The sequence below is a fragment of the Manis pentadactyla genome, chromosome 1, assembly GCF_030020395.1.
Source record: "Manis pentadactyla isolate mManPen7 chromosome 1, mManPen7.hap1, whole genome shotgun sequence".
NCBI classification, from domain to species: domain Eukaryota; kingdom Metazoa; phylum Chordata; class Mammalia; order Pholidota; family Manidae; genus Manis; species Manis pentadactyla.
Window position 1 is genome coordinate 174,032,563 of NC_080019.1, and position 16,899 is coordinate 174,049,461.

Consider the following 16,899-nt stretch of genomic DNA (forward strand, 5'->3'; position numbering starts at 1 on the left):
TATTGACTTTTGCTTATTGATTAACTTCTAACAACCTTGCAGAATTTTCTGATTAATACTAATAGATTGAAATAGAGTCTCTTGGATTGTTCACTTATTTTTTAGTTATACTGTCTGAGTAATAAGAATGTAATTCCTCCTTTCTAAACCTGACCATTGATATGTGTTATTTCTCATTTCATTACAAAGATTAAGACTTAAATACTGATTTGAATAAAAGGAATAATATCAGCTATCTTTAAATTCTTTTTGACTTTACAAGGAATATTTTTATGTTCAGTTGTGCATATTTCCTATATGTTTTTGATAGGGACACTGTGAAGGTGAGGAAGTTTTCTTCTAATTTTGGTTGGCCAAAATGTTATATTAACTGTTCTTGTATTTCTGAGAAAAAAAACCTCTTTGCCAATGTCTTCATACAGTTTTGATAATCATTTGAATCACCCCAAAAATGCGTTGGAAAATTTCACTAATTTTTCTTTGTAAAGGTGAGTGTAAGATTGGTGATAATTTCACTAAAAGTTTGGTACATGCTTGCCAGTAAAATTGTGTTGGTCTGGTGCCAAGTTTTTAATATACTTTGATGAATGAATAATGATTGTAAGTTTATTTCAGTTTTCAATTGCTTTTCAAACTGAATTTTACTCTTCTTGGAATTGTCCATATTATCTGTTTTAAAAATTAAAATCACCATAATCAGTATACTGAACATTTCTGTCACCCTAAGAAATTCCTCATGCTATTTTTTTTATTTTGGTATCATTAATCTACAATTACATGAGGAACATTATGTTTACTAGGCTCCCCCTTCACCAAGTTCCCCACACAACCCCCATTAGAGTCACTGTCCATCAGCGTAGTAAGATGCTGTAGAATCACTATTTGTCTTCTCTGTGTTGCACAGCCCTCCCTGTGCCACCCCCCCACATTATACATGCTAATGATAATGCCCCCTTTCTTTTCCCCCCCACCTAATCCTCCCTTCCCACCCATCCTTCCCAGTTCCTTTCCCTCTGGTAACTATTACTCCATTCTTGGGTTCTGTGAGTCTGCTACTGTTTTGCTCCTTTAATTTTTCCTTTGTTCTTATACTCCACAGATGAGTGAAATCATTTGATACTTGTCTTTCTCCATCTGGCTTATTTCACTGAGCATAATACCCTCTAGCTCCATCCATTTGCTGCAAATGGTGGGATTTGTTTTCTTCTTATGGCTGAAAAATATTCCATTGTGTATATGTACCACATATTTTTATCCATTCATCTACTGATGGACACTTAGGTTGCTTCCATTTCTTGGCCATTGTAAATAGTGCTGCGATAAACATAGGGGTGCATCTGTCTTTTCAAACTGGGCTGCTGCATTCTTAGGGTAAATTCCTAGGAGTGGAATTCCTGGGTCAAATGGTAAGTCTATTTTGAGCTCTATGAGGAATCTCCATATTGCTTTCCACAATGGTTGAACTAATTTGCAGTCCCACCAGCAGTGTAGGAGGGTTCCCCTTTCTCTGCAACCTCACCAACATTTGTTGTTGTTTATCTTTTGGATGGTGGTGATCCTTACTGGTGTGAGGTGATATCTCATTGTGGATTGAATTTGCATTTCTCTGATGACTAGTGATGTGAAGCATCTTTTCATATGTCTGTTGGCCATCTGAATTTCTTCTTTAGAGAACTGTCTATTCAGCTCCTCTGCCCATTTTTTAATTGGATTATTTACTTCTTGTTTGTTGAGGTGCATGAGTTCTTTATATATTTTGGATGTCAACCCTTTATTGGATCTGTCTTTTATGAATATATTCTCCAATACTGTAGGATGCCTTTTTGTTCTGTTGATGGTGCCCTTTGCTGTACAGAAGCTTTTCAGCTTGATATATTCCCACTTGTCCATTTTTGCTTTTGTATCCCTTGCCTGGGGAGATATGTTCACGAAGAAGCAAATCATGTTTATGTCTAAAAGATATTTTCCTATGTATTTTTCTAAGAGTTTTATGGTTTCATGACTTAAATTCAGTTCTTTGATCCATTTCAAATTTACTTTTGTGTATGGGTTAGACAGTGATCCAGTTTCATTCTCTTACATGTAGCTGTCCAGTTTTGCCAACACCAACTGTTGAAGAGACTGGCATTTCCCCATTGTATGTCCATGGCTCCCTTATTGTATATTAATTGACCATATATGTTTGGGTTAATGTCTAGAGTTTCTATTCTGTTTCACTGGTCTGTAGATCTGTTCTTGTGCCAGTACCAAATTGACTTGATTACTGTGGCTTTGTAGTGTAGCTTGAAGTTGGGGAGTGAGATCCCCCCCCACTTTATTCTTACTTCTCAGGATTGCTTTGGCTATTCAGGGTCTTTGGTGGTTCCTATGAATTTTTTAACTATTTGTTTCAGTTCATTGAAGAATGCTGTTGGAAATTTGACAGGGATTGCATTGAATCTCTACATTGCTTTGGACAGGATGGCCATTTTGAAGATATTAATTCTTCTTAGCCAAGAGCATGGGATGAGTTTCCATTTGTTACTGTCTTCTATAATTTCTCTCAAGAGGGTCTTATAGTTTTCAGGGTATAGGTCTTTCACTTCCTTGGTTGGGTTTATTCTTAGGTATTTTATTCTTTTTGATGCAATTGTGAATGGAATTGTTTTCCTGATTTCTCTTTCTGTTAGTTCATTGTTAGTGTATAGGAAAGCCATAGATTTCTGTGTATTAATTTTGTATTCTGCAACTTTGCTGAATACCGATATTAGTTCTAGTAGTTTTGGAGTGGAGTCTTTAGGGTTTTTTTATGTATGATATCATGTCATCTGCAAATAGTGACAGTTTGGCTTCTTCCTTACCAATTTGGATTCCTTGTATTTCTTTGTTATGTCTAATTGCCGTGGCTAGAACCTCCAGTACTATGTTAAATAACAGTGGGGAGAGTGGGCTTCCCTGTCCTGTTCCTGATCTTAGGAAAAAAGCTTTCAGCTTCTCACTGTTCAGTATGATGTTGGCTGTGGGTTTATCATATATGGCCTTTATTATGTTGAGGTACTTGCCCTGTATACCCATTTTGTTGAGAGTTTTTATCATGAATGGGTGTTGAATTTTGTCTAACGCTTTTTCAGCTTCTATGGTGATGGTTATGTGATTTTTGTCCTTCTTTTTGTTTATGTGGTGGATGATGTTGATGGATTTTTGAATGTTGTACCATCCTTGCAACCCTGAGATGAATCCCACTTGATCATGGTGTATGATCCTCCTGATGTATTTTTGAATTTGGTATGCTAATATTTTGTTGAGTATTTTTGCATCTATGTTAATCAGGGATATTAGTCTGTAATTTTCTTTTTTGGTGGGGTCTTTGCCTGGTTTTGGTATTAGGGTGATGCTGGCATCATAGGAAGAGTTTGGGAGTATTCCCTCCTCTTCTATTTTTTGGAAAACTTTAAGGAGAATGGGAATTTTATCTTCTCTGTATGTCAGATAAAATTCTGAGGTAAGGCGGAGCCAAGATGGTGGTGTGAGTAGAGCAGCAGAAATCTCCTCCCAAAAGCCACATATATCTATGAAAATATAACAAAGACAAATCTTCCTAGAATAGAGACCAGAGGACACAGAATAACAGCCAGACCACATCCACACCTGCGAGAACAGAGCGCCTCTAGAAAGGGGTAAGATACAACCTCCGGACCGGCAGGACCCGAGCGCCCCTCCCCCCAGCTCCCGGAGGGAGAAGAATAGGCAGAGCGGGAGGGAGACGGAGCCCAGGACTGTTGAACACCCAGCCCAAGCCATCCGGACAAGAGCGCAGACACAGTGCATGCCCAGGGGGCCCTGGATACTAGGGAAACAGGGCAGCAAGAACGGTGAGCGGGTACCAGAGGCCTGGCACTGGAGGACATAAGAAAAGCGAGCGGCCATTTTTTTTTTCTTTTTTTTTTTTTCTTTGTTTTGTTTTGGCGAGCGCTTTTTGGAAGTCTTAAAGGGACAGGGAACCCAATATTAGGGAAACAGGGCAGCAAGAATGGCGAGCAGGTATCGGAGGCTGGCACCGGAGAACAAAAGAAAACTGAGCGGACAATTTTTTTTTTTTTCTTTTTTGGCGAGCGCTTTTTGGAAGTCTTAAAGGGATAGGGACCCCAATACTAAGGAAACAGGGCAGCTAGACCAGTGAGCAGATGCAAGAGGCTGGCGCCTGAGAATAAAGAAAAACGAGCGGCCATTTTTTATTTATTTATTTATTTTTCTTTTAATTTTTTTTTTTTTTTGTGGTCCTTGTTTTGTTTTGCCGGGTGCTTTTTGGAAGTCTTAAAGGGGCAGGATGGGACACTTAATCCAGAGGTAGGGAATCCAGGGATCTCTGGGCACCCTAACCCCTGGGCTGCAGGGAGCATGGAGGCCCCTTACGGAGATAAATAGCCTCCCGGCCACTCCCCCTCCAACTTGACTCCACCACTTTGGAGCAGCTGCCCGAGCCAGGCCACGCCCACAGCAACAGTGGAGATAAACTCCATAGCAGCCGGGCAGGAAGCAGAAGCCCTGTTTGCACCAACTACCCAGCAGAAACCACTAGAGGTCGCTGTTCTCCCAGGAGAGGAGGGCCACAAACCAACAAGAAGGGAAGTTCTTCCAGCCGTCACTCGTCCCAGCTCTGCAAACTATTCATCTCACCATGAAAAGACAAAATTACAGGCAAACCAAGATAACAGAGACTCCACAGAAGGAGACAGACCTAACCAGTCTTCCTGACAAAGAATTCAAAATAAAAATCATAAACATGCTGACAGAGAAGCAGAGAAATAAGCAAGAGATATGGGATGAAGTCCGGAGGGAGATGACAGATGCCAGAAAGGAGATTACAGAAATGAAACAAACTCTGGAAGGGTTTATAAGCAGAATGGATAAGATGCAAGAGGCCATTGATGGAATTGAAACCAGAGAACAGGAACGCATAGAAGCTGACATAGAGAAAGATAAAAGGATCTCCAGGAATGAAACACTATTAAGAGAACTGTGTGACCAATCCAAAAGGAACAATATCCATATTATAGGGGTACCAGAAGAATAAGAGAGAGGAAAAGAGATGGAAAGTATCTTGGAAGAAATAATTGCTGAAAACTTCCCAAAACTGGGGGAGGAAATAATCGAACAGACCACAGAAATACACAGAACCCCCAACAGAAAGGATCCAAGGAGGACAACACCAAGACACATAATAATTAAAATGGCAAAGATCAAGGACAAGGAAAGAGTTTTAAAGGCAGCTAGAGAGTAAAAGGTCACCTATGAAGGAAAACCCATCAGGCTAACATCAGACATCTCGACAGAAACCCTACAGGCCAGAAGAGAATGGCATGATATATTTAATACAATGAAACAGAAGGGCCTTGAACCAAGGATACTGTATCCAGCACGACTATCATTTAAATATGATGGTGGGATTAAACAATTCCCAGACAAGCAAAAGCTGAGAGAATTTGCTTCCGACAATCCACCTCTACAGGACATCTTACAGGGACTGCTCTAGATGGGAGCACTCCTAGAAAAAGCACAGAACAAAACACCCAACATAGGAAGAATGGAGGAGGAGGAATAAGAAGGGAGAGAAGAAAAGAATCTCCAGACAGTGTATACAGCAGCTCAATAAGCGAGGTAAGTTAGGCAGTAAGATACTAAAGAGGCTAACCTTGAACCTTTGGTAACCACGAATTTAAAGCCGGCAATGGCAATAAGTACATATCTTTCAATAGTCACCCTAAATGTAAATGGACTGAATGCACCAATCAGAAGACACAGAGTAACAGAATGGATAAAAAAGCAAGACCCATCTATATGCTGCTTACAAGAAACTCACCTCAAACCCAAAGACATGTGCAGACTAAAAGTAAAGGGATGGAAAAACATATTTCAGGCAAACAACAGCGAGAAGAAAGCAGGGGTTACAGTACTAATATCAGACAAAATACACATCAAAACAAAGAAAGTAACAAGAGATAAAGAAGGACACTACATAATGATAAAGAGCTTAGTCCAACAAGAGGATATAAACATTCTAAATATATATGCACCCAACACAGGAGCACCAGCATATGTGAAACAAATACTAACAGAACTAAAGGGGGAAATAGACTGCAATGCATTCATTCTAGGAGACTTCAACACAACACTCACCCCAAAGGATAGATCCACCAGGCAGAAAATAAGTAAGGACACGGAAGCACTGAACAACACAGTAGAGCAGATGGACTTAATAGACATCTATAGAACTCTACATCCAAAAGCAAAAGGATACACATTCTTCTCAAGTGCACATGGAACATTCTCCAGAATAGACCACATACTAGCACACAAAAAGAGCCTCAGCAAAACCCAAAATATTGAAATTCTATCAACCAACTTTTCAGACCACAAAGGTATAAAACTAGAAATAAATTCTACAAAGAAAACAAAAAGGCTCACAAACACATGGAGGCTTAATAACATGCTCCTAAACAATCAATGGATCAACGAACAAATTAAAATAGAGATCAGGGAATACATAGAAACAAATGACAACAATAACACAAAGCCTCAACTTCTGTGGGACACAGCGAAAGCAGTCTTAAGAGGAAAGTAAATTGCGATTCGGGCACACTTGCAGAAGCAAGAACAATCCCAAATGAATAGTCTAACATCTCAATTATTGAAATTGGAAAAAGAAGAACAAATGAGGCCTAAAGTCAGCAGAAGGAGGGACATAATAAAGATCAGAGAAGAAATAAACAAAATTGAAAAGAATAAAACAATAGCAAAAAAATCAATGAAACCAAGAGCTGGTTCTTTGAGAAAATAAACAAAATAGATAAGCCTCTAGCAAAACTTATTAAGAGAAAAAGAGAATCAACACAAATCAACAGAACCACAAATGAGAACAGAAAAATCACAACAGACTCCACAGAAAAACAAAGAATTATTAAAGACTACTATGAAAACCTATATGCCAACAAGCTGGAAAACCTAGAAGAAATGGACAACTTCCTAGAAAAATACAACCTTCCAAGACTGACCAAGGAAGAAACACAAAAGTTAAACAAACCAATTACGAGCAAAGAAATTGAAATGGTAATCAAAAAACTACCCAAGAACAAAACCCCCGGGCCAGACGAATTTACCTCGGAATTTTATCAGACACACAGAGAAGACCTAATACCCATTCTCCTTAAAGGTTTCCAAAAAATAGAAGAGGAGGGAATACTCCCAAACTCATTCTATGAAGCCAACATCACCCTAATACCAAAACCAGGCAAAGACCCCACCAAAAAAGAAAACTACAGACCAATATCCCTGATGAACGTAGATGCAAAAATACTCAACAAAATATTAGCAAACAGAATTCAAAAATACATCAAAAGGATCATACACCATGACAACGTGGGCTTCATTCCAGGGATGCAAGTATGGTACAACATTAGAAAATCCATCAACATCATCCACCACATCAACAAAAAGAAAGACAAAAACCACATGATCATCTCCATAGATGCTGAAAAAGCATTTGACAAAATTCAACATCCATTCACGATAAAAACTCTTAGCAAAATGGCAATAGAGGGCAAGCACCTCAACATAATAAAGGCCATATATCATAAACCCACAGCCAACATTATACTGAACAGCGAGAAGCTGAAAGCTTTTCCTCTGAGATCGGGAACTACACAAGGATGCCCACTCTCCCCACTGCTATTTAACGTAGTACTGGAGGTCCTAGCCACGGCAATCAGACAAAACAAAGAAATATAAGGAATCCAGATTGGTAAAGAAGAAGTTAAACTGTCACTATTTGCAGATGACATGATATTGTACATAAAAAACCCTAAAGACTCCACCCCAAAACTACTAGAACTGATATCAGAATACAACAAGGTTGAAGGATACAAATTAACACACAGAAATCTGTAGCTTTCCTATACACTAACAATGAACCAATAGAAAGAGAAATCAGGAAAACAATTCTATTCACAACTGCATCAAAAAGAATAAAATAACTAGGAATAAATCTAACGAAAGAAATGAATGACCTATTCTCTGAAAACTACAAGTCACTCTTAAGAGAAATTAAAGGGGACACTAACAAATGGAAACTCATCTGATGCTAGTGGCTAGGAAGAATTAATATCATCAAAATGGCCATCCTGCCCAAAGCAATATACAGATTTGATGTGATCCCTATGAAACTACCATCAACATTCTTCAATGAACTGGAACAAATAATTCAAAAATTCATATGGAACCACCAAAGGCCCCAAATAGGCAAAGCAATCCTGAGAAAGAAGAATAAAGTAGGGGGATCTCACTCCCCAACTACAAGCTCTATTATAAAGCCATAGTAATCAAGACAATTTGGTACTGGCACAAGAACAGAGCCTCAGACCAGGGGAACAGACTAGAGTCTCCAGACATTAACCGAAACATATATGGTCAATTAATATTTGATAAAGGAGCCATGGACATACAATGGTGAAATGACAGTCTCTTCAACAGATGGTGCTGGCAAAACTGGACAGCTACATGTAGGAGAATGAAACTGGACCATTGTCTAACCCCATATACAAAAGTAAATTCAAAATGGATCAAAGATCTGAATGTAAGCCATGAAACCATTAAACTCTTGGAAAAAAACATAGGCAAAAACCTCCTAGACATAAACATGAGTGACCTCTTCTTGAACATATTCTCCCCGGGCAAGGAAAACAACAGCAAGAATGAACAAGTGGGACTATATTAAGCTGAAAAGCTTCTGTACAGCAAAAGACACCATCAATAGAACAAAAAGGAACCCTACAGGATGGGAGAATATATTTGAAAATGACACATCCAATAAAGGCTTGACGTCCAAAATATATAAAGAGCTCACATGCCTCAACAAACAGAAGTCAAATAATCCAATTAAAAAATGGGCAGAGGAACTGAACAGACAGTTCTCCAAAAAAGAAATACAGATGGCCAACAGACACATGAAAAGGTTCTCCACATTGCTAATTATCAGAGAAATGCAAATTAAAACTACAATGAGGTATCACCTCACACCAGTAAGGATGGCGGCCATCCAAAAGACAAACAACAACAAATGTTGGCAAGGCTGTGGAGAAAGGGGAACCCTCCTACACTGCAGGTGGAAATGTAAACTAGTTCAACCATTGTGGAAAGCAGTATGGAGGCTCATCAAAATGCTCAAAACAGACTTACCATTTGACCCAGGATTGCACTCCTAGGAATTTACCCTAAGAACACAGCAATTAAGTTTGAGAAAGGCCAATGCACCCCTATGTTTATCGCAGAACTATTTACAATAGCCAAAAATTGGAAACAACTTAAATGTCCATCGGTAGATGAATGGATAAAGAAGATGTGGTACATATATACAATGGAATACTACTCAGCCATAAGAAGAGGGCAAATCCTACCATTTGCAGCGACATGGATGGATCTGGAGGGTATTATGCTCAGTGAAATAAACCAAGCGGAGAAAGAGAAATACCAAATGATTTCACTCATCTGTGGAGTATAAGAACAAAGGAAAAACTGAAGGAATAAACCAGCAGCAGAATCACAGAACCCAAGAATGGACTACCAGGTACCAAAGGGAAAGGTACTGGGGAGGATGGGTGGGTTGGGAGGGTTAAGGCGGGGGGAGGACGAAGGGAGGTATTACGATCAGCATGCATGGGGGGGGTGGGAGAAAGGGGAGGGCTGTACAACACAGAGAAAACGGGTAGTGATTCTATGACATTTAGCTATGATGATGGACAGTGACTGTAAAGGGGTTTGTAGCGGGACCTGGTATAGGGGAGAGCCTAGTAAACATAATATTCTTCATGTAAGTGTAGATTAAAGATAACAAAAAAAAAAGAAAGAAAAGGGGGATTACTCCATGATAGGATAAAACTAACTGTAAATCAATGATTAATGCATGCTTTAAATATCTTTAACTTTGATCACTTAAAGGGTGTCAGATGATTGGCTATGGAGGTACACTTCTCTGATAATATTCCTTTCTCTCAAAAATAAATAAATAAATAAATAAAAGCAGTTCCTGTGTGGTGACCTCCAATGAGTTCTACACAATGGTATTAAGGGCAGATCAATGTGTGGGCAAAGGGTCTGTTTGTGTTTATACAGAGGATCAAAGTGTAATTTGGCTACCCAGAAAATGAACTAAGATGCAATATGAAGAAGAACTTCCAACATCAGCCCTCTCTGGAAGAGTCATACCAGAAGATGATCATCAAAAACCTCAACAAAGATCCAGGCAATGCTGCAGTTGTAGCTGCATTCATCCCACCAGTTCCTGGACTTGCCATTGGAATGAAGAAGGAGATATCTAAGCTGGCCTGTGCATACAGTAAAACAACAAATTTGACTGGATCTACACTGCTGGAACTCAACCAAGAATTAGGAGAAGTGCAGGTTGTAGAGCTCCAAAATCTTACAACTACAGACTATCTACTGTTAAAAGAACATATGGGATATGAACAGCTCCCAGGAATGGGTTGTTTTAATTTGTCTGATTTATCTCAGACTGTTCAAGTACAGTTGGACAATATCCATCATATCATAGACAAATTTTCACAAATGCCTAGGGATCCTAACTGGTTTTCTTGTCTTCACTGGAGATGGCTGGTAATTATAGATCTGCTTTGGTTATGTAACTGTATTCCTATTATGTTAATGTGTGTGTGCAATTTAATTAGTAGTTTAAAAACTATACATGCTTAAATTACTCTACAAGAAGATATATCAAAGAAATAATCAATCTTCCCATGTTTCTTCCATCTGCTACCTCTATAGCTTTTCTTCTTCCTTCCTAATTACAACCCTTAAATAGAATTCGTGCCTCATATCGAATTTACCGAGTATCATAATTCCTCCAAGTGCTAAAGATACCTCAAGACAAATGCTGGGCATAGAAGCCACAGGGCATAAATCTGCAAAGAAGTAAAAAGCTAACCTTTTCAAACAATATGGCTTCTCTCTCACTTACCAACTTTACATTTCCCTGTATGGCCGCGGAAGATGACTGGTTAGCCAGAGACGGGTAAGATTCCTCAAGGGAGGAACAACCTAAGACAGGCGCAGTCGCAGGGGGGCCATCAGGTGAGAAATTGGGGATCAACAGAGGTGAGGCATAGAACCTCACCCCCCCGTTCTGAGAGAAATCTTCTGCATCTGTGGATGTTTTCTTGCCCTTGTCTAGCTTGGATTAACACATAGTCTACAGGCACACACCTGATCATCTACATTTCCCCTCTTACAACACTAAACTAAGTTTTCTACCTTTATCTTACATCTGCCTACCACTTCAGCATTTTATTAAAAATAATAATAATAATAATAAAGGGAGAAATGTGGGATCCACATATAAACCAAGTATAAAAATCAAACGAATATTCATATTTGACCTGATTGTTTATAGTTCATAATGTGTGATCAAAACCGAATGTTTCTGTGATGACTGCCCTTGCACTGTTCACCATGTAAGAACTTATTCACTATGTAAGAATTTGTTCACCATGTAAGAACTTGTTCATTATACTTTAAAAGATTAGAGACTGTTGAGAATTAGGCTTGGGGTTGATTAATGATTGTGCATTGAGTCCCCTATACAGAATTTTATTGTTGTTAACAACCATTTGATCAATAAATATAAGATACGCCCTCAAAAAAAAAAAAATTCTGTGGTAAATCCATCTGGCCCGGGGGTTTTGTTCTTGGGTAGTTTTTTGATTACCACTTCAATTGCGTTGCTGGTAATTGGTTTGTTTAGATTTTCTGTTTCTTCCTTGGTCAGTCTTGGAAGGTTGTATTTTTCTAGAGAGTTGTCCATTTCTTCTAGGTTTTCCAGCTTGTTAGCATATAGGTTTTCATAGTAGTCTCTAATAATTCTTTGTATTTCTGTGGGGTCCATCGTAATTTTTCCTTCCTCGTTTGTGATTCTGTTGATGTGTGTTGACTCTCTTTTTCTCTTAATAAGTCTGGCTAGAGGCTTATCTATTTTATTTTCTCAAAGAACCAGCTCTTGGTTTCATTGATTTTTTCTATTGTTTTATTCTTCTCAATTTTGTTTATTTCTTCTCTGATTTTTATTATGTCCCTCCTTCTGCTGACTTTAGGCCTCATTTGTTCTTCTTTTTCCAATTTCGATAATTGTGACTTTAGACTATTTATTTGGGATTGTTCTTCCTTCTTTAAATATGCCTGGATTACTATATACCTTCCTCTTAAAACTGCTTTCACTGAGTCCCACAGAAGTTGGGGCTTTGTGTTGTTATTGTCATTTGTTTCCATATATTGCTTGATCTCTATTTTAATTTGGCCGTTGATCCATTGATTATTTAGGAGCATGTTGTTAAGCCTCCATGTGTCTGTGAGCCTTTTTGCTTTCTTTGTACAATTTATTTCTAGTTTTATACCTTTGTGGTCTGAAAAGTTGGTTGGTAGGATTTCAATCTTCTTAAATTTACTTAGGTTCTTTTTGTGGCCTGGTATGTGGTCTATTCTGGAGAATGTTTCATGCACTTGAGAAGAATATGTATCCTGCTGCTTGTGGGTGTAGAGTTCTATAGATGTCTATTAGGTCCATCTGTTCTAGTGTGTTGTTCAGTGCCTCTGTGTCCTTACTTATTTTCTATCTGGTGGATCTGTCCTTTGGAGTGAGTGGTGTGTTGAAGTCTCCTAAAATGATGGCATTGCATCCTATTTCCTCCTTTAATTCTGTTAGTATTTGTTTCACATATGTTGGTGCTCCTGTATTGGGTGCATATATATTTATAACGGTTATATCCTCTTGTTGGACTGACCCCTTTATCATTATGTAATGTCCTTCTTTAACTCTTGTTACTTTCTTTGTTTTGAAGTCTATTTTTTCTGATACTAGTTCTGCAACACCTGCTTTTTTCTCCTTGTTGTTTGCATGAAATATCTTTTTCCATCCCTTGACTTTTAGTCTGTGCATGTCTTTGGGTTTGAGGTGAGTCTCTTGTAAGCAGAAGATAGATGGGTCTTGCTTTTTAATCCATTCTGTTACTCTGTGTCTTTTGATTGGTGCATTCAGTCCATTTACATTTATGGTGATTATTAAAAGATATGTACTTATTGCCATTGCAGCCTTAAATTCGTAGTTACCAAAGGTTCAAGGTTAGCTTCTTTACTGTCTTACTGTCTAACTTACCTCGCTTATTGAGCTATTATAATCAGAGTGTGATGATTCTTTATCTCTCTCCCTTCTTATTCGTCCTCCTCCTCCATTCTTCATATGTTGGGTGTTTTGTTCTGTGCTCATTTTAGGAGTGCTCCCATCTAGAGCAGTCCCTTTAAAATACCCTGCAGAGGTGTGTTGTGGGAGGCAAATTCTCTCAACTTTTGCTTGTCTGGGAACTGTTTAATCTGTCCTTCTTATTCAAATGATAATTGTGCTGGATACAGTATTCTTGGTTCAAGGCCCTTCTGTTTCATTGCATTAAATATATCATGCCATTCTCTTCTGGCCTGTAAGGTTTCTGTTGAGAAGTCTGATGATATCCTGATGGGTTTTCCTTTGTAGGTGACCTTTTTTCTCTCTCTGGCTGCCTTTAATACTCTGTCCTTGTCCTTGATCTTTGCCATTTTAATTATTATGTGCCTTGGTGTTGCCCTCCTTGGGTCCCTTCTGTTGGGATTTCTGTGGGCTTCCATGGTCTGAGCGACTATTTCCTCCCGTAGTTTGAGAAAGTTTTCAGCAATTATTTCTTCAAATACACTTTCTATCCCTGTTTCTCTCTCTTCTTCTTCTGGTACCCCTATAATGCGGATATTGTTCCATTTGGTTTGGTCACACAGTTCTCTTAATATTCTTTCATTCCTGAAGATCCTTTTGTCTCTCTTGGCATCAGCTTCTCTGCGTTCTTGTTCTCTATTCCATTAATGGCCTCTTGCACCTCATCCAGTCTGCTCTTAAGTCCTTCCACAGATTGTTTTATTACTGTATTCTCCCTCCCAACTTTATCCATTAGCTCTTGATTTTTCTCTGCACATCCATCAGCATGGTTATGACCTTTATTTTGAATTCTTTTTCAGGAAAATTGGTTAAATCTTTCTCCCCAGGTTCCCTCTCAGGAGATGTCTTTGTGTTTCTGGTCTGGATCAAATTCTTCTGCCTTTTCATGGCAATAGAGATAGTTGTGGGCAGTTGGTGTGTGTGTCGACTGGGAGAACAAAGTCCCTTCCCAGTTGCTCGTTGCCTTCCTCTCCTGTGAGAATGGCGACCCCTAGCAGCTTGTGCTGGGCAGCTGGGTGCCAACAGGGGTCTCTGAGTCTGGCCTGGGTGGCTATGGAGGTGACTGTGCACTGCTGCTATGGGCATGGCCATTCTTAGGCTGCTGCTCTGCTATGGCAGGGCCACACCGGAGGGGGAACAGGTGGGAGGCTATTTGTCACCATGAGGGGCCTCAAGCTGCACTGCCACCCAGGGGGTTAGGGCACCCAGAGTTTCCCTGGATTCCCAGCTGCTGGGCTGAGTGTCCCGGGATGCTTCCGTCCTGCTGTGAGGCTCCTGTCCCTTTTAGACTTTCAAAAAGCACTCACTTTTCTTTTGTCCCATGGGCACCAGCTGTGGGAACCCACTCACAGGTTTTACTCTTCTGTTTCCCTAGTACCCAGCACACCATGCACTGTGTGTCTGCGCTCCCAGTGCAGATGTCTAGAGCTGGGTATTTAGCAGTTCTGGGCTCCCATTCCCTCCCCACTCCGACTCCTCTCCTCCCACTTGGAAGCTGGGGTGGGAGACGCCCTCAGGTCCTGCCAGGCCACGGCTTGTATCTTACCCCCTTTGTGAGGCTCTGGGTTCTCACCAGTGTAAATGCAGCCTGGCTGTTGTACTGTATCTTCTGGTCTCTCTTTTAGGAATAGTTATATTTGTTGTATTTTCAAAATATATATATGGTTTTGGGAGGAGATTTCTGCTGTCCTACTCACACCACCATCTTGGCTCCTATCCTCATGGTCTTTTTTAATGCACCCTTTACTCTTTTTACCTACTGCATAATCTCACAATAACTTGCATGCATCTCTTCAATATAGATTATTTTTCATTTCTAAAATTTCATATAAGTGGAAACTGAGAGTATGTGTTTTTCAGCTTAGTTTTTTTTTAGTGAGCATATCTGTTTTGAAATCCACCTATGCTGAAGCATGTGGCAATAGTTTGTTCTTATTGCTTAATATTATTTTATCAAACAGATTATATAGCAATTCATTCAGTATCAAAGTACTTCAGATTGCCTTCAGTTTCTGTAAATAGAGTTACAAGAAAGATTAGTGTATATGACTATTTCTCTAGGCTCAATACCTTGGAGTGGAATAGATGTTTCTTAGGGTAGATCAATGTTTAAAATTTTGTGAAAAGGCTAAACTGTTTTCAAATGTAGTTGTACTATTTAACATTTCCACAAGCAATACTTTAGAATTCCAGTTGTTCCAATTCCTTGCCAAAACTTGGTAGAAACAACCTTTTCAATTTTATCTGTTCTAGAATGTGTGGAGAGTTATCTCTTATGGTTTTAATTTTCATTGTCCTAATGACTACTGATGTTAAACATCTCATGTACTTATTTCCTATTGTATATTTTCTTTAGAGAAGTGTCTATTCAAATATTTTGCCCATTTTGTTGTTTGTCTTATTATTATTGGGTTATAAGTGTTAATATATTCTAGGTGTTTTTTTCAAATACAAGTTTTGATTGTGTATTTTCAGTTTATGGTTATTTTTTATTTTCTAAATATCTTTTGAAAGGCATTTTTTAGCTTTTGGTAAGGTGGAATTATTATTTTTATTTTTTTGCAGTTCATCCTATTTATATATTACTTAAAAATGTTTACCAAACTCAATTTTACTTTAGATCTATGATCCATATTAAGCATTCATTTTGCATTTAGTGTAAAGCAAGAGTTAAGGCATTGTTGTTGTTTTTTACATTTGTATATCTGACACCATTTCTTCAAAGACTGCCCTTTCCTTATTGAATTGCCTTAACACCATTATCAAAATCAAATGACTATATATGAGAGTCTATTTGAGGATTTTCTATACTGATCCAATGATCTAAAATTTTATCTTGATGCCAGTACCATGATGTCTACGTAACTGTAGTTTTCTATTAGGTCTTGAATAAAACACTGTGACTCTTTCTAATTTGCTCATAATTTTCAAAATTATTTTTGATCCTCTAAGTCCTTGGTTTTTCCATAGTTCTTTTAGAATTAGCTTGTTAATTTATATAAAAATAAAATAATTACTAGGATTTTTAATCAATTTTTCCTTAAATCTATGAAGTTGGAAAGAAATGATGTCTTAATATTGAGTGTTCCAAACTATGACTGTAGTATTTCTCCATATACTTACATCATTTTGTTTTTTCTCAGCAATATTTTGCAGCTTTCAGTTAATGAGTCTTGCACATATGTTAAGTAGTCCGTATTTCACATTCTTATGATACTTTAAGTGGTATTATTCTTTCAATTTTGACTTACAATTGTTATTTGCTAGTATATAAATCATTTTTTTTGTATGATGATGCTCTTTTATCCTTCAACTTTGTTAATTTTACAGACTTTTGAGTCGACTTGTTATAAATTTCTACACAGGGAATTATATTGTTTGCAAGTAATGATACTTTTAAATCTTCCTCAAAAATCTTGGTATATTTTATTTTTATTTATTATTTTAAAATGTATTTTATTTTACTTTTTTATTTAATTTTAATTTTATTCACTGTATTTTTCCTGTCTTAATGAACTGGCTACAGTTTCCAGCACAATGCTTAATAGAAGTGGTAAGGGCAGTTATCCTTGCTTTTCTCTGCTCTTTTGGTATCACATTCAATTTTCACCATTAAATATGAT